This window comes from Trachypithecus francoisi, unplaced genomic scaffold (assembly GCF_009764315.1).
Source record: "Trachypithecus francoisi isolate TF-2019V2 unplaced genomic scaffold, Tfra_2.0 Lachesis_group20, whole genome shotgun sequence".
In the NCBI taxonomy this organism is placed as follows: Eukaryota; Metazoa; Chordata; class Mammalia; order Primates; family Cercopithecidae; genus Trachypithecus; species Trachypithecus francoisi.
In genome coordinates, this window is record NW_022681466.1 from 4391641 (window position 1) to 4415653 (window position 24013).

General features: G+C 45.7%; 1 protein-coding gene across 7 annotated transcripts in view; it reads right to left on the reverse strand.

The window, feature by feature from the left end:
* Nucleotides 1-24013, reverse strand: part of SLC39A11 (solute carrier family 39 member 11) — a 453549-nt gene that overhangs the window by 397802 nt on the left and 31734 nt on the right. Inside the window, exon 1 of one of the 7 annotated variants that reach the window (XM_033181994.1) lies at nt 7357-7431. The exons of the other annotated variants lie outside the window; for them this stretch is intronic. The gene's annotated coding sequence lies outside the window, so the exon portion shown is untranslated. Of the gene's footprint in view, nt 1-7356; nt 7432-24013 lie in introns of those variants that run through there. 7 annotated transcript variants of the gene reach the window in all.

Below are 24013 nucleotides of genomic sequence, written 5' to 3' on the forward strand. Positions count from 1 at the left end.
AAGGGAAGGGAAGGGAAGGGAAGGGAAGGGAAGGGAAGGAAGGACAGGAGTTGAGGTTGAGACTGGCCTACCCAACTGTTAGGGACCCCATTTGTACTACTGCCCCCAGTTGTTGCTGAACTCTTCTGCTCCCTCACCTTGGCCTGAGCAGCTCCATCTGTGACAACACCAAAATGCCAAGACCCATCTCCCGTGTCCTTTCTTCCAAACACCCTCAACTCTTTGCCCAAGTCCATATTTATCACGGGAAAATGCAAGACTTAGAATCAAGTCCGATTTTGAATGTTGGCTCAGCTACTTACTAGTTAGGTAGCCCCCGTCAAATAACCTAAGCTCTCTTCTGCAGCTCAGTGTTGTCACCTGAAAACGGTACACTTCACAGAGTTGTCCTAAGAATCCTGAGAGTCAATGCAAATACCACCCCAATCCGGTTCCCAGCAGGAAACATGCAATGGGTCAGTGCTGTTTTGGATTCATCCCTCTCCCCATGTGCCTTCTGGAGGCATCCTCTCTTCCTCCTCCTATCTTGCCCTACATCCCACTTCTAAGGTGGCTCTTTTCCATCACACTAGATCCATCACTTGTGTCCATAACTCCCAGGATGCTGCACATGCCCAGGAGAGGGCTGTGCCTTAAGCATCTCTGTACCTGGCACCCCCATCAGAGTAGTCCCGGACAGGGTGACTGTTCAACATTTGTTGTCTAAATGCATTCTCTGCCATCCTTGCTAATGAAGGGGAGCAACGGGGGTGGAGAAATCAGAATGCATGATCAGGAAGTGATTCAACACCCATTTTTTGATCTAATGCCTGATTTTTACAGTAATTTTTAGCTTCCAAATTAAGTATTACATAGACTCATACTCAAATGCCTTCAGTCCTTTCACAAACATGGGGTGAGTAATTGTTTAAAATAATTGAGATTTTCACGGGTGTGGAAAGGTGTCAACATAGAATTTTCGAAGTTTCACAGATAATCTACTCAAGAGTCTACTGATAGAATCACAGACTCACTTAAGAGTCAGATGGGACTTTAGGAGACCATGTAATTTAAAAACCTCACTTAACAGAAGAAAAGGCTGACATCAAAGAGAGTCAGTGGCTTCCCAAAGCCCCAGAGCAAGCTGATCCATCCCAAGTGGACTGCGCCACCCTCTACCCCTACTTGATGATTCAGAGTAAAGACCAGTTTCAAGTTACCGCCTCCTCCATTATCAGGGAAGGAATCCCAAAGCCAAAGTCCGCGATGAATCAGCGTCAGCAATAACTGAATGCAATCGATCCCATAACATTCCCCAATATTGTGATAGAAACTACTCCAAGAAAACCCAGCACTAGAAAATTTTTGGCTACTAACGAACAGGGCTAATAAGCCTGTTAAATACTTGCTTCACGAAGATAAATCAAACCTCACAAATTTAAACCCATTAATATCCCATGATTGCCTTAGAAGTAGGTAGAGAAACAAGCAATTTTGTAAGTCACATTGTAATCCCTTCCCAATAGCATAGCTAAAGTTGGGGATTTCAAAACAAAACGTACAGATGTAATACTTTTGGTCTAGGTCTCTGAATAAAAGGTATGCCTTCCTCTACTATAAATTATACTTTAAAATAGGAACAGTGTAAAAGCAATATGTATCCTGATTGGTATCTGAGAACAGAAGAAGGACATTGGTGGGGAAACTGGTGATATTCAAATAAAGTCTGGAGTTTAGGGAATAGTAACAAACAAATGTTAATTCTTAGCTTTGACAAATGTGTCAAGATTATTTATGTAGGATTTTCACATTGGGGGAATCTGGATGAAGGGCACTATTCAGAAATTCACTGTACTATTTTTGCAATATTTCTGAAAATCTAAAATACTTCCAAAATAAAGAGCTTATTAACAGTTAACGATTATAACATGCCCAGGCACAGTGGCTCATGCCTGAAATCCCAGCACTTTGGGAGGCTGAGGCGGGCAGATCACTTGAGGTCAAGAGTTTGCCACCAGCCTGGTCAATATGGTGAAACCCCGTCTCTACTAAATATACAAAAATTAGCCAGGCACGGTGATGCATGCCTATAATCCCAGCTGATCGGAAGGCTGAGGTGGAAGAATCACTTGAACCCACGAGGCAGGGGTTGCAGTGAGACAAAATCACACCACTGTACTCCAGCCTGGGCAACAGAGTCAGACTCCATCTCAAAAATAAAAATAAAAATAAACAGTATTCACAACATCACTTACTCAGAGCAAATCAGAGAATAATTCCCCTCTAAATCTAATTTTCCTACACTAATGTGAAATTCCTAGTCCACTTTGGAATATCACACAATGTACATTGTAGGGCTTCTAGTTAAACATCGCCAGTGGAATACAAGCTCCCAAATTCTCACTAGAGTAAAGGTACAGGGATATGAAGGATTCAAAGGCCAAAGACAGAAGGAAAGGAAGAAGACATGGCAGCCACATTTTGGAAGCTTGAAAAGAGAAGCAGGTATCCCTGACGGATGCGTGAAGGCTGCCACCTGGGGCTGGAGAAGAGACTAGAAGGAAGGTGCTTCATCCTACAGAGCCCCAGAATAGCCCCGGAGCCTTTGACAACCTCTAAAAAGGTACACAGAGGTAGGACAGGAAGAAACAGTTCAAAAGAACAGCACCCAACTCAGTGCCTGCTACGAAGCAGGTCCTCCTTCATGTTTGCTGAACCAAAGGAACATGGACTCTAACCTCAAGGAGGCTACTGTATACCTAAGGAGGACACACAGACTTGCAATCCATGTAAGTCAGAGCAATAATCAGAAAGAGGCCGGGCAAGGTGGCTCACGCCTGTAATCCCAGCACTTTGGGAAGCTGAGGCAGGCAGATCACCTGAGGTCAGGTGTTCGAGACCAGCGTGGCCAACATGGTAAAACCCTATCTCTACTAAAAACACAAAAAGTAGCCAGGTGTGGTGGTGGGTGCTTGTAATCCCAGCTACTTGGAAGGCTGAGGCAGTAAGAATTGCTTGAACCTGGGAGGTGGCGGTTGCAGTGAGCCGAGAACACGCCATTGCACTCTGGCCTAGGCAACAAGAGTGAAACTCTGTCTCAAAATGAATAATAATAGTAATAATAATTACTCAGAAAGTACAGAAGCCAAGTGGTGTCTCTAAGTTCTGTCTCCATATCAGATATAAAATTAACAGTTAAAAGTCAATCAGCAAGTCCCTAAGCAGAGACTGTTACACGGCCAATACTGTGCCAGACCCCAGGGGTTGCAGGAGAGGAGGAAAGAGCCAGTGTGGATCTGGGCCTTGCCTTCAGGAGCTAGCTGGCTCTGGACCATAATAAGAGAGGCTACAGAAGACATAGGACAGGATAAATTAAGGGAATCTGCAGTCATGCCAAGAAAGGGGGTATCAATGTTGTTTCGAAATTTAAAAAGCAGAACATCAAAGAACAGGGAGGGGCTCTGGAAGGCTGGACACAATTGGAAAGGAAATGAGGATGGGACCTTTCTAGCTGGCAAGTGCAGAGTGGGCGGAGCCTGGAGGCAAGTATACAGAAGCTTATGTTGTGGTGTCTGCAAGGCTAAAGAAGGCAGGGAGGAGTTTACAACCAGCCATTTGGGTATAATTATGAAACCAGGCAGAATGGTTTGGACTTCACACAATGGGTGGCTTGTTTCCAACTCTAGTTGTACTGTAAAATCAACCTGGAGTTTTCAAGCTACAGATGCCAGCTCCCCTCCACAACCTACAGAAAAGAGATTCGCCAGGGCAGGGGCATGGACACTGTGTTTTAAAGCCTCAGACGTGATGCTGCAGCAGCTTAGCCAGCTTGGAGCAGGTCAGCATTAAGCACCCACTGTCTTTGGCAGGGTAACGGAGGCATTTTGGAAGGGTAACCTGGCATCAGCAAGCAGAATTAATTTAAGTGGGGAGATAGGACACCAACATCCAGCTGTTGGGCTCTGGACATAATCCAGATGTGACAGGGCAGGAGACCAGCAAGCAGACAGAGAAACTCGGGAGAAGGAAGGAATCTGCATGTAACCCTCCAGAATGAGGCCACCCATGTCTGTTCAATATCAAGTCAGTCAATCAGAAACCCATGACGAGCGGCCGCATGAATTTTGCATTGAGTCAGCCTTAAATGTGGCATGTCAGTTATTAATCATGACTCAGTATGAATCAAATCCATATGAGGGCTATATCTGTACCTAATTTGCTCTTATCAAGAAGCCTTCATAATATACCAGCTTCACATAATGTTACAGAATTAAACCCAACAGCTCAAAATTATAATCAATTACCTTCAGCTTCAATTACAGTTATTAATCAACGTAGATGGGCTTGAATGACCTGACTCTTCTTAGCTATGCCTACCCAGTGATAATGATGGGCAGGAGCTTGGCTTACAATCTCCAAACTAGGAAAAAGTACTTATGCTTCAATAAGAAAAAAAAAAAAATCTACCATATGACCCAGTCATTCTTCCCCTTGTTCCCCAAGAGAAAGGAAAACGTACATCCACACAAAGACTTACACAAGACCGTTCACAGAAGCTTTCTTCACAGCAGCCCTAAATTGGAAATACCCCAAATGTCCATCAGCAGGAGAATGAATAAACACATTGTAGTATATTTATGAAATGAAATACTCCTTAGCAATAAAAGGGAACAAACTACTAACATGCCAACATTGGATGAATCTCAAAATCATTACACTGAGTGAAGGAAGACAAACAATAAAAAATATATAGATACTATACGACTGCATTTAAGCACAAGGGTATGCAAAATGACTCTATGGCTAGAAGTCATTAATTGGTAGCTGGGAGGGAGCCTGACTTAGGGACTAGGAGCTCTTTCTGGGATGTCAGAAATGTTCTCTGTCTCAGCTGGACATGGTGGCTCATGCCTGTAATTCCAGCACTTCGGGAGGCCAAGGGGGGTGGACCACTTGAGCCCAGGAGTTCAAGACCAGCCTGGCCAACGTGGTAAAACCTCATCTCTACAAAAAATACAAAAATTAGCCGGGGATGGAGGTGGGGACCTGTAATCCCAGCTACTCAGGAGGCTGAGGCACGAGAATCACTTGAACCCGGCAGGCAGAGGTTGCAGTGAGTCAAAAACACGCCACTGCACTCCAGCCTGGGCAATAAAACGAGACTCTATCTCAAAAAAAAAAGGAAGAAAAGAAATGTTTTCTATCTCATTTTGGGTAGTGGTTATACAGGTATATATGCCATTGACCAAACTCATTGGGCTGAGACTTCAAGCTCTGGGCATATTAGTGTATATACATTAGACCTGGTTTTTAAGTTTCAAAAAGGCTACCTGCTCCCCAGATTCTGATGAGCCACATTTACTCCATGGACAGCATGTTGGGTATCCAGGTTCTAGGGTCTATCCTAAAATGGTCTCTCTGGGGATAGCCTTGGGTCATCCAGTACAGTCAGTAAGTACCTGACAAGGCCCAGGCCCATCCTCCAACTCTAAGTACCAGCATGGAAGTCACACCCAGAGGGACCTCCTGGCATCCATTCTCAGTGACCGTAGGTCCCCCAGGTGAAGTCCTAGACAGTAATAAGTTCCATAAAGCAAGGACAACCATCAAAGACATACCTGGGCTTCAAAATTATTGACCAGTCACCTAATTCTACCTCCAGTGCCATGAAAACAGAGAAAAACAAAAAAAAAGCCACAATGCCCAGTCCTGCTCCAAATCTAAGCTCCTATTTTTCTTTTATTTCCAAGTACAACTCCGCTCAGTCAACATTTACTAAGCAACTACCATGAGTGAGATGCCCAGCTGGACTGCAGCTCCCACTGGCAATGATCTCAGTTACACCTAATGTTAAGATGGCTGTGCTCCAGTCTCATAACGCTTAGGCTTTTGAGTTCAGTGTTCCTCTTCTACAAACCCATTACTCTGAATAACAGAAATGGCAAGTATACTAATTACTTTGGTCCTTTCAAGGCAGATCCAGACCAGCCAGATGAGAGAGACTCCCAGAATCCTTCGGCTTGCCAAAATTGTTAACTCCACACATACTTAAAAAACAATAAAAATAAAATAAAATAAAAAAAAAAACAGGGTGATGTGGGACATCCTTATTAAACCTTTTCACCAGCTGGTCCTCAACAGAGTGAGAACACATTGCCCCAAGCTGCCTCCCGTGGCACTCAGCCACCAAGCCATCAGCACTCTCTCAGCTCGGGCCTGTTGATGGACACCGCACCAGCTGGTCAAGCCTCCCCATCCCCAACACCGCCACTCACTCACACTGATCCAATCTGTCCCAGATCTGGCTGCTAAGAAAGCAGCCCCTGCCCATATTTGAAGGAGAAGAGAAGACTCAGCAGTCTGGCTCCACTGATAGAAAACTCAAAGATCTCTAAGAGGGAGCTTCTCCCACTTCGCTCATCTCCTCAAGATGGAGATGACAAACCACCCACCTGCCAGCTTCATGCCTCTCTCTTGGCTCAAATGAGCCATGAGGCTTGGGGGCAGATCTTCAAGGTCAAGGGAAAGGAAAGATGCTCCCCCTTGTTCTAAATAATATTACATTTCATTCCACCACTCGTGAAAATACAGGTTCTGAAAGTGTATTCTGTCCTAACTCACCAGAGGGATACAGAAGTCTCCCATGGGTATGGTGGCCATGATTCCTGGGAGATGGAAGGCAGGAGGTAAGGAGCAATAGGGCAGAATCCCAAAGGAGAACTGGATGTCCTACGAAAAAGCCCCCTCCTAGGACTGCCCGATGTAGCAAATAAAAATACAGGATGAATAGTTACATGATAACTTCACATAAAGAATAAATACTTTTTTTAGTATAAGCATATCCCTAAATATTGCATGTTTTTCATGGCAATACCTCCCCCACTAATTATCGTCCTCTCTCTCTCTCTCCATCTCTGTCTCTCTCTGTCTCTGTCTCTGACTCTGTCTCTCTGTCTCTGACTCTGTCTCTCTGTCTCTGTCTGTCTCTCTCTGTCTCTGTCTCTCTTTCTCTCTCTAAGAAAGGTAATACAGGCCTAGCATGGTGACTCACACCTGTAATCCCAGCACTTTGGGAGGCCGAAATGGGCAGATCCCTTGAGGTCAGGAGTTCAAGACTAGCCTGGGCAACATGGCGAAACCCCGTCTCTACTAAAAAGACAAAAGTTAGCCGGGCGTGGTGGCGCATGTCCATAGTCCCAGCTACTTGGGAGGCTGAAGTGGGGGCATCGCTTGAGCCCAGGAGGTTGAGGCTGCAGTGAGCTGTAGTCTCACCACTGCACTCCAGCCTGAGCAACAGTGAGACCCAGTCTCAAAAAAAACAAAAATAAAAAATGAAAAAAAAGAAAGGTAATGTAGCCTAGTGGAAAGATGACCCACCGTCTATCAGTCAGACTACCTGGATTCAGATCCAAGCTCCACCATTTACCAGCTGGGGGAAGTTGGATAAGAGATTAACTTCTCTGAAGCTACTATTTATTCCTATGTAAAATGGAGATAATAATAGAAATAGTAACACTCATAAATAAAATAACATTTACATAAAGAGAAACTTTCTTAATCCTCCTAACACTAAGAGTTAGGAGGATTACTGGATATTACTGTTATTCCTGTTTCTCATATGGGGAAACAGAGGCTGGAGAGGTTAAATAATTGAACAAGGTCACAGAGCTAGTAAGCAGCAGAGCCAAGATTCAGGCCCAGCCAGTGTGGCACTTAAAAAAATATATATATATATAGGCTGGGCAAGGTAGCTCACATCTGTAATTCCAGTATTTTGGGAGGCCAACACGGGTGGATCACTTGAGGTCAGGATTTCAAGATTAGCCTGGCCAACATGGTGAAACCCCATCTCCACTAAAAATACAAAACTTAGCAGGGCGTGGTGGCACGTGCCCGTAATCCCAGCTACTCGGGAGGCTGGGGCACAAGAATCACTTGAACCGGTGAGGCGGAGGTTGCAATGAGGCAGGATCATGCCACTGCACTCCAGCCTGGGCAACAGAGCGAGACTCCGTCTCAAAATATATATATATATATATATACACACCATGTATAGTTACCCTGTGCCAATCTTTACATTTAGATTCTTTTTTTATTTCAGCTTTTACTCTGGATAAGAGGGTACAGTTACAGCTTTGTTACATGGATATACTGTACCCACGCAGTGACCACAGAACCCATAGGTACTTTTCCAAGCCACATCCCCCTCCTTCTCTCCCCTCCTGAGAGTCCTCAGTGTTTCTTTTTCCCATCTTTATGTCCATGTGTGCTCAATGCTCAGCTCCCACTTATAAGTGAGAACAGGCAATATTTGGTTTTCTGTTTCTGTGTTAATTCGCTTACGATAATGGCCCCCGGCTCCATCCATATTGCTATAAAGTACATGATCTCATTCTTTTTTATGACTGCATAGGATTCTATGGTGCACGTGTACCACATTTTCTCCATCCAGTCCACCACTGATGGGCACCTAAGTTGACTGCATGTCTTTGCTATTGTGAATAATGCTGTCATGAACGCGTGAGTGCCTGTGTCTTTTTAATATAATGATCTATTTTTATTTGGGCATACACCCAGTAATGGGATTGCTGGGTCAAATGCTAGTTCTGTTTTAAGCTCTTTGAGAAATTGCCAAACTGCTTCCCACAGTGGCTGAATTAATTTGAGCCCTGCTTGTGACTATAACACCATCCTACCTCCTGAGGTGGAGCTTATCTCCTAGGGTGGTGGTAAGGATTAAATGAGATTATGTGCGCCAAATTCTCAGCACAAAGACTGGCCCACAAGCAGATAATACATATGTTTATTATGTCTCTATTTTTACTATTTTGCAGCCAATGACTTGAGAAAACGGGTTGAATCAAACCCCTGTGATCAAAATGCTAGAGTTCCTGGGGAATTTAAGCTCAATTTATCCATCCTGAACCTGGTAGATACAGGTGTCTGTGAATAGATAATAACGCAGATGTGCTACGTGACCAGATGGATACACACACACAACAAATGACAAAAGGAAGTCATTCCCAGCAGCCCAGGGGTCCCTCGGCGATGCTCTAAGTTTCAATCCAATTCAACACTATGTATAAGTGGGCTGTTATTTGTACACAGTTCTGTATACAGAGAACCATGCCACCCAACTGTGAGAGTGAGTCAGCAAGGAGCTGGGATTCCAGATAGCCAGGACCTCAAAGTTTCAAGTAGGGCAGGATCTGGCAGAGGAGGTACCATAAGGCTAAATGCACTACAGCACTCCAGGAGGGTCCAGAGAGGGACTGGGGGCAGGGGCTTCAACTAGATGCATCAAGGTAAGATTGCACAGAGCGCTATGTGAAAGGATGCAGAAAAGGTTGAGAAGCAGGTTAGGGCTGGGACCAGGAGCAGCTGGGAGGGCACGCCTTCCAGGATGGGAGCAGCTGGGTGGATATGCCTTCCAGGATGGGAGCAGCTGGGTGGACACGCATTCCAGGAGCAGCAGGGCAGGTTTAGGGAACAGAAGATGTCAAGGCAGGGCACAGGTATGTGTGAACATGTGCTGGGAGGAAGCCTGGAAAGGGGATGGAAACATGCCAAGGAGGGTCAGGAACCCTGTGCCAAGATGCTTAGACCTTATTCAGTAAGAACTAAGGAACCATGGAAAACTTCGGGGTAGGGGCTGTTAAAGAATCTCAAATATGATTTAGGAAGATGATGCTGAGGGCAGCATTAGCAAATTCAGCAATATTTTTCAAGTGCCTACTCTCTGCCAGGCACTAGGGATTGTGATGAACAAGACAGGTAAAATCCCTGCCTGAGAGGAGCTTACATTCCAGTAAGAGCAGACTGGCCATAAACAAGAAAGCAAACAGACAAGAAACTCAGAGAACAAGGAATGACATAAAGGAAATGAAATGATGTCCCCGGCACGGTGGCTCACGCCTGTAATCCCAGCACTTCAGCAGGCTGAGGCAGGCAGATCACTTGAAGCCAGGACTTTGAGACCAGTTTGGCCAACATGGTGAAATCCCGTCTCTACTAAAAATACAAAAATTAGTAGGGCGTGGTGGCGCACGTCTGTAATCTCAGCTACTCAGGAGGCAGAGGCACGAGCATCATTTGAACCTGGGAGGAAGAGACTGAAGTGCACTGAGATCGCGCCACTGCACTCCAGCCTGGGAGACAGAGCAAGACTCTGTCTCAAACAAACAAACAAACACGTCCTGGGGTGGAAAGTGACAGCGTGGAGCCATTTGACTTGGGTAGTCAGGGAAGGCTTCTCTGAGGAGGTGATATCTGAGCTGAACCCTGAATGGTGAGAAGGAGCCATACACAATTCTAAATAGAAGGCATATCAAATTCTTAAGGTCAGAATGAGTTTGGTCTGTTTGTGGCAAAAAAAAGAAAGAAAGAAAGACAGACTTTGGCAGAAGCAGAACGATCAAAGCAGGAGGGGTTACCAGCGGACAGCAGAGAGAGTCCTCATGGGCCATGGGGGAGTTAGGATATTATAGGAACAGGGAGCAATGTGGACTGACTTGCTTTCTTTTTTTTTTTTTTTTTTTTTTGAGACACAGTTTCACTCTGTCACCCACGCTGGGTACAGTGGCTCAATCTCAGTTCACTGCAACCTCTGCCTCCGGAGTTCAAGTGATTCTCATGCCTCAGCCTTCCGAGTAGCTGGGACTGCAGGCACACGCCACCACACCCAGCTAATTTTTGTAATTTTTAGTAGAGATGGGGTTTCATCATGTTGGCCAGGCTGGTCTTGAACTCCTGACCTCAAGTGATTCGCCCACCTGGGCCTCCCAAAGTGCTGGGATTACAGGTGTGAGCCACTGCACCTGGCCTGACTTGCATTTTTAAAGCTCTCTTGGGGGATGGGGGTGGTGAAAGCGAAGGGATGGGGTGGGCAAGAGCAGAGAGACCGGTAGAGGCCCCTTCAGGGGCATGGACCAGGTGTCATCGGTGCAGGTGAGGAAAGATGATCCAATTCAGGATGTACTTTGGAGGGAGGGATTACAGGGCTTGTCAATGAAATGAATAAGGCAAGATCCAGTAAAAGAGAGTGTATTGGTTTCCTGGAGCTGCTATAACAAAAGACTGCAAACTGGGTGGCTGAGAACAACAGAAATTCATTCTCTCACAGTTCTGGAAGTTAGATATGCAAAAATGAAGGTGTTAGCTGGGCCACACTCCCTCTAAAGGCTCTCAGGAAGAAAGCTTCCCTGCCTCTAGTAGCTGCCAGAAGCCCTCGGTGTTCCTTGGCTTGTGGATACATCACTCCAGTCACCCGGCCATCCTCACCTGTGTGTTCGGCTGTGTGCCTCTTCCTATAAGGACACCAGTCCTAATGTGGTATGACCTCATCTTAACTTGATTAAATTTCCAGGGCAGTAACTTGTTTATATCCACAAAAATCCCATTTCCAAGCCCTACACAGACCTGCGAAGGTCACATTCACAGGTTCTGTGTAGACAGGAATTTGCAGGGTGAGGACATTTTCTGACCTAGGGCAGACAAGAATCAAGATGACTCAGGTCTGGGGACTGTGCAACTTGGTAGAAGGTGGTAGCCTTGACTGAGAAGAGACACAGTGAAGGAGGATAGTTTAGGAGGTGAGGCTGGAACAGGAAGTAAGGGGGAGCCATCAAGAGTTCAGACCAGTCGCCGTGGTTCAGGCCTGTAATCCTGGCACTTTGGGAGGCCGAGGCAGGTGGATCACCTGCGGTCAGGAGTTCGAGACCAGCCTAGCCAAAATGATGAAACCCTGTGTCTACTAAAAACACAAAAATTAGCCGGGTGTGGTGGCGTGTGCCTGTAATCCCAACTAGTCAAGAGGCTGAGGCAGGAGACTCGTGTGAACCTGGAAGGCAGAGGTTGCAGTGAGTTGAGATAGCGCCACTGCACTGCAGCCTGGGTGTGCAGTGAGTGAGACTCCATCTAAAAAAAAAAAAAGAGTTCTGTGCTGAACCTGCCAGGTGTGAGGCGTCCATCCCAGCCAGCCAGCTGGAGATTGGGAAGAGAGGGGATGGCTGATGCTATAGGCAGGGACAATGGTGAAGTGGCTACAATGACAACAGTGACTTGAGGTAGGGTGGGAGCTGCTGCAGTGCATGAGAGGAGAACGGCTGGAGGCATCAGAGGTACAGTCACACATGGTTAGTAGGCTTGGAGCAAACTGAATATAGGATAGGGGACAAGGGGAATCTTAACTTTTTTTTTTTTTTTTGGCAACAGAGTCTCACTCTGTCACCCAGGTTGGAGTGCAGGGGCACAAGCGTGATCTTGGCTCACTACAACCTCTGCCTCCTGGGTTCAAGCAATTCTCCTGATTCGACCTCCTGAGTAGCTGGGACTATAGGCATGCACCACCACGCACAGCTAATTTTTGTATTTTCAGTAGAGACAGGGTTTCACCATGGTGGCCAGGCTGGTCTCGAACTCCTGACCTCAGGCGATCTGCCCGCCTCGGCCTCCCAAAGTGCTGGGATTATAGGCGTGAGCCACTGTACCCAGCCAGCTCAAGATTTTAAAAGGCTAACTTCAAAAGTCTCTGGTGAAAATAATAATGTAAAAATAAAAACTGGCAAAAGGCAACTCATTACAAAGCGAAATGCCAGAGGGAGTCGGGTACAGTGGCTCACGCCCGTAATCTCAGCACTTTGGGAGGCCAAGGTGGGCGAATCACTAGAGGACAGGAGTTTGAGACCAGCCTGGCCAACACAGCAAAACCCCATCTCTACTAAAAATACAAAAAATTAGCCGGGCGTGGTGGTGAGAATCTGTGGTCCCAGCTACTCAGGAGGCTGAGACCAAAGAATTGCTTGAACCCAGGAGGTGGAGGCTGCAGTCAGCTGAGATCTCACCACTGTACTCCAGCCTGGGTGACAAAGCAAGACTCCATCTCAAAAGCAAAAAGTTTGTTGGTGCCAGAGGGAATGTTGAATCTCACCTGTAATCGAAGAAAAATCAAAGAAAATGTATCATCAGGCTTAGGGCACTGATTCAGACCCGTGTCACCTCTACAGGCCTCAGTTTTGCCAGCTGTAAAATTGGAATAACCATCCCCAGTTCCATCAGGTAGTTGTGAAAACGAAATGAGCTCATCTGTGTTCTAGGCACTCAACACGTTAGCTCTTCCTAATACAAGGTGCCCCATTTTTTACCGAGCTACAGAGTGTTAAGTGCAAGCCCCCCAGTGTTGGTGACAGAGACCAAATCAACCACAGGAAAAAAAAAGAAGAAAGACTCTGAGAGGGAATCTGGAGAATCCAAGTGGACAACATGTATAACAAGAAAAACCTCTCATTACTATCAAAGAGAGAAGGATGCATAAAATAAACCCAGTAATCTCAGCACTTTGGGAGGCCGAGACGGGTGGATCACGAGGTCAGGAGATCGAGACCATCCTGGCTAACACGGTGAAACCCCATCTCTACTAAAAATACAAAAAACTAGCCGGGCGAGGTGGTGGGCGCCTGTAGTCCCAGCTACTCGGGAGGCTGAGGCAGGAGAATGGCGTAAACCCGGGAGGCGGAGCTTGCAGTGAGCTGAGATCCGGCCACTGCACTCCAGCCTGGGCGAGAGCGAGACTCTGTCTCAAAAAAAAAAAAAAAAAAAAAAAAAAAAAAAAAAGAAAGACAGGATGCTAGAGGGGAAAAACAAAACCAGAAGACTAAGAGAGTTTTCAAAACCTAAAACTGTTAAAACAACCGAAAACATTTTGCTCTTTTTATGGAATCAACGAAATTTTCCACCACGCAGAACAAAGCAGCAAACAGATGATAAAATAAAGAGCAAAAAGAGACGAGAGTGAGCGATTAAGTCCAGGAAGGCCAGTAGCCAACTAATAAGACTAATAAAGAGAGGACAGAGGACCAGCCAGGGGAACTATTAAAGGCATATAAAATAACATTTACCAGAACTCAGGGACACTGGCTTCCAAACTGAGAAACTGCAGAACACATTTATTTAGAAATGTGGGAGAAAATGTCTCAAAAAGCAGACAAAAGTGGTTACTTCCGGAAAAGAGGGCAGGACCATGGAAGGTGGGGTAGAGAATTACTGGTTTTATTCTCCTCCAGGCTGGAGTACAGTGGCACAATCTTTGCTCATGGCAACCTCCGCCTCCCGGGTTCAAGCAATTCTCCTGCCTCTGCCTCCCGAGTAGCTGGAATTACAGGAGCGTGCCACCATGTCTGGCTAATTTTTGCATTTTTAGTAGAGACAAGATTTCACCATGTTGGCCAGACTGGTCTCAAACTCCTGACCTCAGGTGATCCTCCCACCTTGGCCTCCCAAAGTGCTGGGATTACAGGCGTGAGCCACTTCACCTAGCCAACATAATGTTTAAAAACATGTTCTTTCACTTCATGTATTCTAATCTTTTTCTTGCTATGTTGGTGGTTGCATATTACTCCATCATATGAGCTGAAATGAGCTCACTCCAGTGAGACGGAGGCCACAGTGAGCCAGGATCGCACCACCACATTCCAGCCTGGGCAACAGAGCATGACCCCATCTCAAACAAAACAACAACAACAACAACAAAAAAAACATTACGTATGGTATAAGCCCATTTGATTTTCGTGGTTTTTTTTTAATTATATATGAACAAAAAATGATAGAAGATTGATACTACTGAGAAGAAAGTTTACAGGAGTCTGTATGGAGAAGTTAATCAACTAGGGATTAAAAAAAAAAGGTACGTAGTAACACTGAGGGCCACATACTGGAGGAAAACTGATACCCACAGTCACTGACTTACATCAAACCCAAACGCCTCATGTATCTCCCACCCATTTTACATGAATAGTCAATAACATGTATTGATGAGCATTTGCTATGTGTTGATTACTCTGCTAAATGCTTGAAATATTCTTACTCATTTCATCCGCACAACAATCCTATACAGGAGACAGCACAATCATCTCCATTTTACAAATGGGGAAACTCAGGCTTACAAAGTCTAGCTAACTAGCCCAAGCTCCCACAACTAGTGATGAGAGAAACCAGGATCATACCCAGCAAGGTGACCCCAGGATTCTTTATAATGCCAGAATACATGTCCAGTAATAAAAAGGGCTCCAGCCGACGGTGCCAACTGCCCCCTGCCCTGAGCTCACCCCCCGCAGCTGATGGTTCAAGACATTTCCTGGCATGACTGCATCCTGAGATGTTCATCATAATTAAAACGTGGGGAAATTTTCAAACTGCTTCAGAGATGTAATGAGTTTACGTTCCATTAGTTTCTTCCTTCATTGGGAGAATCAGAAAGACTGATTTCCGTATAGACTCAGCAGGGAGGGTTTCTTGCAGCCTATTTTGAGATTTCATTCTGATGTTCCAGTAATATAAATCAGCACACATGGGGGGCCTGGAAAAATCAAGCTGAGCTGAGAGGCAGCCAACCACAAAGAAAATCTCTAACGCAGGCCAGGTGCAGTGGCTCATGCCTGTAATCCCAGCACTTTGGGAGGCCGAGGCAGGTGGACCATGCGGTCCGGAGGTCGAGATCAGCCTGACCACATGGTGAAACCCCCTCTCTACTAAAAATACAAAAATTAGCTGGATGTGGTAGCTCATGCCTGTAGTCCAGCTACTCAGGAGGCTGAGGCAGCAGAATCGCTTGAACCTGGGAGGCGGAGGTTGCAGTGAGATGAGATCACGTCACTGCACTCCAGCCTGGGTGACAGAGGGAGACTCCATCTCAAAAAAACAAAACAAAAAAAAAAAAAAACAAAAAAAACCTCTAACGCACACGCCACGTTTATTCAACATTCACTTTAAAAATATTTTTGGATGCCAACTATGTTCTAGTCCCTGTAATAGGGACCAGGGCTCAACAGTGAGAGAGACAGCCTCTGTCCTCAAGGTGCGACCAGGGCTCAACAGTGAGAGAGACAGCCTCTGTTCTCAAGGTGCTTCTAGTTTGGAGAGGGAAGAAGATGAGTAAACAATTAGAATCCAGACACAGTGGGAGGTCCAGGCGGTTGAGACCGGCATGGCCAACATGGTGAAACCCCATCCCTACTAAAAATACAAAAATCAGTCGGGTATGGTGGCATGTGCCTATAATCCCAACTAACTACTCAGGAGGCTGAGGCAAGCGAATTGCTTGAACCTGAGAGGCACAGATTGCAGTGAACCGAGATCGTGCCATTGCACTCCAGCCTGGGTGACAGAGCAAGATTCCGTCTCAAATAAACGAAAAAAAAGACTCTCGAGACAAGTGCTGGGGAGAGCTGCAGATGCTTATCAAGGGGTTTATCCATCCCATCTTGGAGGGGGCTCAGAAATTAAGAAGCAGCCTCAAGCCTGTAATCCCAGCACTTTGGGAGGCCGAGACGGGCGGATCACGAGGTCAGGAGATGGAGACCATCCTGGCTAACACGGTGAAACCCCATCTCTACTAAAAAATACAAAAAACTAGCCGGGCGAGGTGGCAGGTGCCTGTAGTCCCAGCTACTCGGGAAGCTGGGGCAGGAGAATGGCGTGAACCCGGGAGGCGAAGCTTGCAGTGAGTTGAGATCCGGCCACTGCACTCCAGCCTGGGTGACAGAGCGAGACTCCGTCTCAAAAAAAAAAAAGAAATTAAGAAGCAAAAGAATCTCCTTAAGAAGCAAACACTCGATGACAAGGATCTGGAAGGGATCAAGGTCCAGAAGAGAAGGGCAGAGCAAGCGAACCCCAAGGGCTTTGGGAGCCAGGTCCGTAACGAGGCCATGTGCCGGAGCAAAGGACAAGCAAACGCTCCCTTCACCAGCTGTCAACAATTGACCTCCCAATCCAACCTGCATGATGCCAGGAGCATCCCTGTCCCAAGCCAGTTGGATGCTGGCTGTCTCTGGAAGAGAAGGGCTCTTCTGGGGAGTCAAGGGGGGATATGAAATGAATTTCCACTGGAGTGCTCCACATTTATTTATGCATGACATTGGGGTGGGGCAGAGGAGAGTTCATGCAAATATTTGGACACAGTAAGGCTCTCAAAGGAAGCACAGGTCCACAGGAGGTAGGGCCTGTTTAAGCCTGAGGAGGCCTGCACACTTGAGTCTCACCTGGCAACTGCAACTAGGCCTGAGACGTAGACTAACTGAAAGCCTAGCTTAGGAGTATGCTTTTTTTTTTTTAGCCAGGGTCTCGCTCTGTTGCCCAGGCTGGAATGCAGTGGTATAATCACAGCTCACGGCAGCCTCAACCTCCTGGGCTCAAGCAATCCTCTCACCTCACCCTCCCAATTAGCTAGGACTACAGGCACATTGTCACCATGCCTGGATAATTTGTGTATGTAGAAATGAGGGAAGGTGGGTGTGGGGGTGGGGGGCAGAAGGGGAGGGAAGTGGAGACCTCCCTACGTTGCCCAGGCTGGTCTTGAACTCCTGGGCTCAAACGATGCTCCTGCCTCAACCTCTCAAAGTGCTTGGATTAGTGAGCCACCAAATATTAATCAATCATAGCAGCTGAGCAGCAGTCAATTCTAGGCAGCCAGCTGGTTCAAATAAAGGCAAAACACCCAGCTGTAACCAACTAAGCTGTCTCTGTGCAGCCCTTCCGTTTTCTGTCCATAAATGTCCTCTGACCACGGTGCAGCCCTGGGCTTCTTTTTTTTTTTTTTTTGAGACGGAGTCTCGCTCTATCGCCCAGGCTGGAGTGCAGTGGCCGGATCTCAGCTCACTGCAAGCTCCGCCTCCCGGGTTCACGCCATTCTCCTGCCTCAGCCTCCCGAGTAGCTGGGACTACAGGCGCCCGCCACCTCGCCCGGCTAGTTTTTTGTATTTTTTAGTAGAGACGGGGGTTTCACCATGTTAGCCAGGATGGTCTTGATCTCCTGACCTCGCGATCCACCCGTCTCGGCCTCCCAAAGTGCTGGCATTACAGGCTTGAGCCACCGCGCCCGGCCAGCCCTGGGCTTCTTTGAAGCCATTCTGGTTCTGTAGGCTGCCTGATGTTTGAATCAAAAATAAAGGTCAATTAAGATCTTCAAATGTGCTGTAATTGTCTTTCTGATACTTTTGGTGCCCACGATGGGGCACAAAGGGCACTGCTGGCAACTCCCAAGGCCCCTGGAGGACACAGGAAAGGCACCGCTGGCCCCGTGAGCTCCCGTCTTCCCAACAGAGCTCCGAGGGTGCTAAATGCCTTTCAGATTGGAGTCTGCTTTTTTTTTTTGAGATGGAGTCTCGCTCTGTCACCCAGGCTGGAGTACAGTGGCATGATCTCGGCTCCACCTCCCTGGTTCAAACAATTCTCCTGCCTCAGCCTCCCGAGTAGCTGGGACTACAGGCACCATCCACCATGCCTAGCTAATTTTTGTATTTTTAATGGAGACAGGGTTTCCCCATGTTGGCCAGGCTGGTCTCGAACTCTTGACCTCAAATGATCCGCCCGCCTCAGCCTCCCAAAGTGCTGAGATTACAGGCATGAGCCACTGCACCCGGCTGGACTCTGCTCTTTTTACATTGAGCCCCTGGTCTTTTTTTGGCTTTTGCATTCAGGATTAGTTTGTCCTGGATAAGAGCACGTGAGCTTCTGAGATCTGTGGTGGCTGGCGAGTCACTGGCAAAAGTCAAAGTCATGACAAAGACGGGACTGAGTCCTATAGGGAGGCCTCAGGTGCCTGCCTGGATCAGACAAGCTGGCTTGGATCTAGTAGGTGAGGAAGGTGACGAGAAGACAGGGAGTCGTGGGTTTACCTGGATTCAAGGAGTCTCCGTGAATCTATCCTCCTATCTACTCCTTTATCTGGAACTCCTGCCAATTTCATGTACAAGAACTATGAACCCAGAACCTGTGCTTTTCTAGAGAAATGAGAGAACCTTACCAAGAAGATTTAGAGTTACAGTGGCCACAGTGGGGAAGTTTAAACCTATATATAATTTTTATTTGTGAGGCACATTAGGAAAGGAAGAATCAAAATCCCCCAAAAAACAATGGGATGCATTTTTTTTTTCCTGAGACATAGTCTCACTCTGTCACCAAGGCTGGAGTGCAGTGGTATGATTTCAACTCACTGCAACCTCTGCCTCCTGAACTCAATTGATCCTCCCTGCCTCAGCCTCCTGAGTAGCTGGGACTACAAGCACCTGCAACCATGCACAGTTAATTTTTTGTGGGATATATATCTTTTTTTTTTTTTTTTAAAGATGGGGTTTCGCCATCTTGCCTAGGCTGGGCTCGAACTCCTGGGCTCAAGCCATCCACCTGCCTCGGCCTCCCAAAGTGCTGGGATTACAGCATGGGCTACTGCACCTGGCCAGGATGCATTTTTAACTGGTTTGCAGAAGCATCTAAATGATTAAATGAATCAAACATTGCCTCTTTCATTTTATGTTATTTATTTATTTATTTATTTATTTATTTATTTATTTATTTATTGAAACGGAGTCTCACTCTGTCGCCCAGGCTGGAGTGCAGTGGTGCAATCTCAGCTCAATGCAAGCTCCACCTCCCAGGTTCACACCATTCTCCTGCCTCAGCCTCCCGAGTAGCTGGGACTACAGGCGCCCACCACCATGCCCAGCTAATTTTTTGAATTTTTAGTAGAGACAGGGTTTCATCATGGTCTCGATCTCTTGACCTCGTGATCCAACCGCCTCAGCCTCCCAAAGTGCTGGGATTACAGGCGTGAGCCACCGTGCCTGGCCTAAACATTGCCTCTTTTACTCTTTTAATAGACTCTTTATAAAAGGCAAATAGAAAGCTTAAGTGACTCATTGATGAAAAAAAAAATTTTATGTTGACTGACAATTCTGACCGCACCTTTTCTCCATCTTTCTATCCTCCTCTGCCTAGTCTGAATTTACTTTTTCTTAGTTACCTTCCAATCTTAAAAACAGAAACAAATAAAAATTATTTATAAAAGTTAAGCTCTCAGATCAATGGGGTCTGCTTCTTTAGCCACTTGTATGGTTTGGTGAAAATCTTAAATTCAGCCCTGTTCATTAATGGGTTTCCACCTGAACTCAGTAATCTAGTTAGAAAACGCAGGCTGAGGCCAGCAGTGGTAGCTCACGTCTGTAATCCTACCACTTTGGGAGGCTGAGGCGGGCAGGTCACTTGAGGTCAGGAGGGCGAGACCAGCCTGGCCAACATGGCGAAACCCCGTCTCCACAAAAATACAAAAATTAGCCAGGCACACTGGTAGGCGCCTGTAGTCCCAGCTACTGGGGAGGCTGAGGCACAAGAATCACTTGAACCCCAGAGATGGAGGTTGCAGTGAGCCAAGATCGTGCCACTGCACTCCAGCCTGGGCGACACAGCAAGACTCTATCTCCAAAAAAGAAAAAAGAAAACACAGGCTGGCTTGGGAAGCTGCCCATCTAGTTATTTTGTCTGAAACTCTCTCTCTCTGTCTTTTCTTTTTGGAAAAGAAATTTACTTCTGTGGGAAAAGTCTCCACTTGTGGGGGTGTCTCCCTCTTTGCACCCTAAATCACTAGAAACTTTCAAAATGGAGAAGGTCAAGACTTAACTCTGTTTAACAGACCTTGCCTTTCACCATTTTGTCTTCACCGGGCTTGCATGTTTGTTTGTCTTGGCAAATAATAGTATTTAGGCCTGAAATCTGGTTATCAGGCTGGCTGACAATCCCTGGGGGCAATAATGAATAATCGAAGTGTCCTCTGATTCAATCCCCTTGCTAGAATGAGAACAGTCGGGGGATAAAGAAAATATCCGCAGAGTCAATGCGGAAAAGATAGACGGGTCCTTGGAAGAACAGATAATGGGCCAGCTGGGGTGGCCTTCCGATCTTCTCTCCTGTGATAGGAGTTCATCTTGGCCGGGCGCAGTGGCTCACCTCTGTAATCCCAGCACTTTTGCAGACCCAGACGGGCAGATCACCTGAGGTCAGGAATTTGAGACCAGCCTAGCCAACATGGCGAAACCCCCTCTCTACTAAAAATACAAAAATTAGCCAGGTGTGGTGGCAGGAGCCTGTGATCTCAGCTACTAGGGAGAAAGAGGCAAGAGAATTGCTTGAATCTGGGAGGTGGAGGGTGCACTGAGCCGAGATCACACCACGGCACTCCAGCCTGGGCGACAGAGCGAAACTCCATCTCAAAAAATAGAGAAAGTTAATCTTCAGAAAAATGACACAACTGAGTTCCTTTTGTAGGATGTGTCTTTTGGCAGATGAAAGAGAACTCAGGAGCCTTGCCCTGTATTTTGCCTTCAACTCAAAGTAATTCATATGCCAAAAATTTGACTACCACAGCAACATATTTTGGGGTGGCACTTCTTGAATGCTTTCAATGGCTAGTTTTGTTTAGTGAGCAATTAAATAATAACTGTTTAAAAAAACGAATAAATTAGGTGAATACGGACCGCATAAAAGTGTATAAATGAATTTGCCATTGTTTCAAAAATCTTTTGCAGCAATTTGGAATTTTAAAGTAATAGATATTTATAAAATGTCTGAGTCATTTCTTAGTTAAAATACTAGAACATTAACTGCTAAACATAAGTTCCAAGTATAACTACTTTGGCATCTTGGTTTTGTACAATACAGAGAAGCTGAATATATTTGGGTTTGCTCATCAACATGAAAACATTGTTCTAGGAGGAAGCACATATTTCTAGAAATTATAAATGTATATTCATGAAATGTTAGTATATAAGAGTTTAAAATTGTTTTACTTCCTATATTTCCACTAGAAATTAAGGTTAGTAACAGTTTAAAATTCGAATCAATATAAGCTAATTAAAACTGGAAATAAGCCCAGGCACAGTGGCTCACGCCTATAATCCCAGCACTTTGGGAGGCAGAGGTAGGCAGATCACCTGAGGTCAGGAGTTTGAGACCAGCCTGGCCAACACGGTGAAACCCTGTCTCCACCAAAAATACAAAAATTAGCCGGGCATGGTGGTGGCCGCCTGTACTCCCAGCTACTCAGGAGGCTGAGACAGGAGAATCACGTGAACCTGGGAAGCTGAGGTTACAGTGAGCTGAGAACGTGCCATTGCACTCCAGCCTGGGCGACAAGACTGAAACTGTCTCAAAAAACAATATAAAACAAACAAACAAACAAAAAAACTGAAAATAATATAGGAAACAATTCCATATGCAAGGGAAAAAAAGATATGCTTTTGGTAAGTGAAGTTATGAGGTATGAAATATGCGTCTTTGTTAAGGAAAAAAAAGTAATTTTCACCCTAATATAGAATGACAGGTTGCCCCAAAATGAGCAAGAGGGAAGGTATAGATAGGACAAATAAATAACTGATGGAATATAAGAAGGTTGTAGGTTTGTGGATGGTGAATCATGTGAAAGAAATTTTATTGTGATCAGCAGGGTGCAGTGGCTCACACCTGTAATCCCAGCACTTTGGGAGGCCAAGGCAGGTGGATCAGCTGAGGTCAGGAGTTCGAGACCAGTCCGGCCAACATGGTGAAACCTGTCTGTACTAAAAATACAAAAATTGGCCAAGCATGGTGGTGGGTGCCTGTAATCCCAGCTACTTGGGAGGCTGAGGCCGGAGAATCGCTTGCACCCGGGAGGCGGAAGTTGCAGTAAGCCAAGATCACGCCATTGCACTCCAGCCTGGGTGACAAGAGTGAAATTCTGTCTCAAAAAAGAAAAGAAAACAAGGTTAAAAAAAAAAAAGTTGGGGAGTTTCTTTACCTTTTAGGAAACTGGCAAAGGAAATGAAGACTCTGCGTTCTACCAAAATAACTTTTTGTCCTTCACGTTGTCTTTATCAGGTTTTTGATAACTATAGAAAACTATTAAAGAACTAAGGTTTTTCCTCCAAATATGTTGCTTTCTATATTCACCTTTGAAATCTATATCACTCCAGTAAAATTAATGACTATTATTTCATAGTGACTTGTGGTTCCATTTTGATGAAATGTTTTAAACCTTTGATATTTAAACCAAAGTCAAACTCTAAATTTAGTCTTTCTGAGCAAGAATTAACTTTGGGATTCTCTAGCTGGGCCCTGAGAAAGCCTCAAAGGATATATCTCTCACCTTGTAAAGGGAAGATATTACATTATTTAGGTTTATTTGGTATACTGAATTATATGGCAAGTACTGTCAAAAAATAAGTCATGCTGAAACTTCTTTGAGTTTTACTCATATGTGTTCTGGAAAATTGTTTAAAATGGTCGGGCACGGTAGCTCACGCCTGTAATCCCAGCACTTTGGGAGGCCGAGGCGGGCAGATCACAAGGTCAGGAGATCGAGACCATCCTGGCTAACATGGTGAAACCCTGTCTCCACTAAAAATACAAAAAATTACCCGGGCGCGGTGGCGGGCACCTGTAGTCCCAGCTACTCGGGAGGCTGAGGCAGGAGAACCGTTTCAACCCAGGAGGCAGAGGTTGCAGTGAGCTGAGACTGCACCACTGCACTCCAGCCTGGGCAACAGAGCAAGACTCCGTCTCAAGAAAAAACAAATTCTCAGAACTCGTATGAAGAAACTCAGTGGTTCATAAAACTGTTAATTCACCATCAAAAGGACAAGAATTAATTAAATACTAAAGAAATGTTTTGGCAGATTTCCATGCTAAGTTGGTTGTGAAATTGTTAAGATACAGAAGCTGAATGAACTCCCTAAGATTTATCCAAGTCAAATCACCATGATGACCTATTCATTGGACAGGGTTATGCATCTTAATTGGAGAAATAAAACTTATACTTGAAAGGATATAAATTCAACATTAAGCGTAGACTCACGGAGGGCTTAGACAACTACTTTGTCTTTTTTGAGTCCTTAAAGCTTCCATTATTAAAAGTTCTATGCAGGCTGGGCAAGTGGCTCATGCCTATAATCCCAGCACTTTGGGAGGCCGAGGCGAGTGGACTGCTTGTGCTCAGGAGTTCAAGACCAGCCTAGGCAACATGGTGAAACCCTATCTCTACAAAAAAATACGAAAATTAGCCGGGTGTAGTGGCCCATGTCTGTGGTCCCAGCTACTCAGGAGGCTGAGGTAGGAGGATCACTTGAGCCCAAGAGGTCAATGCTGCAGTGACCTCGTGTGATCACATCACTGCACTCCAGCCTGGGTGACAAACTGAAACCCTGTCTCCAAAAAAAAAAAAAAAAAATCCTGTGTT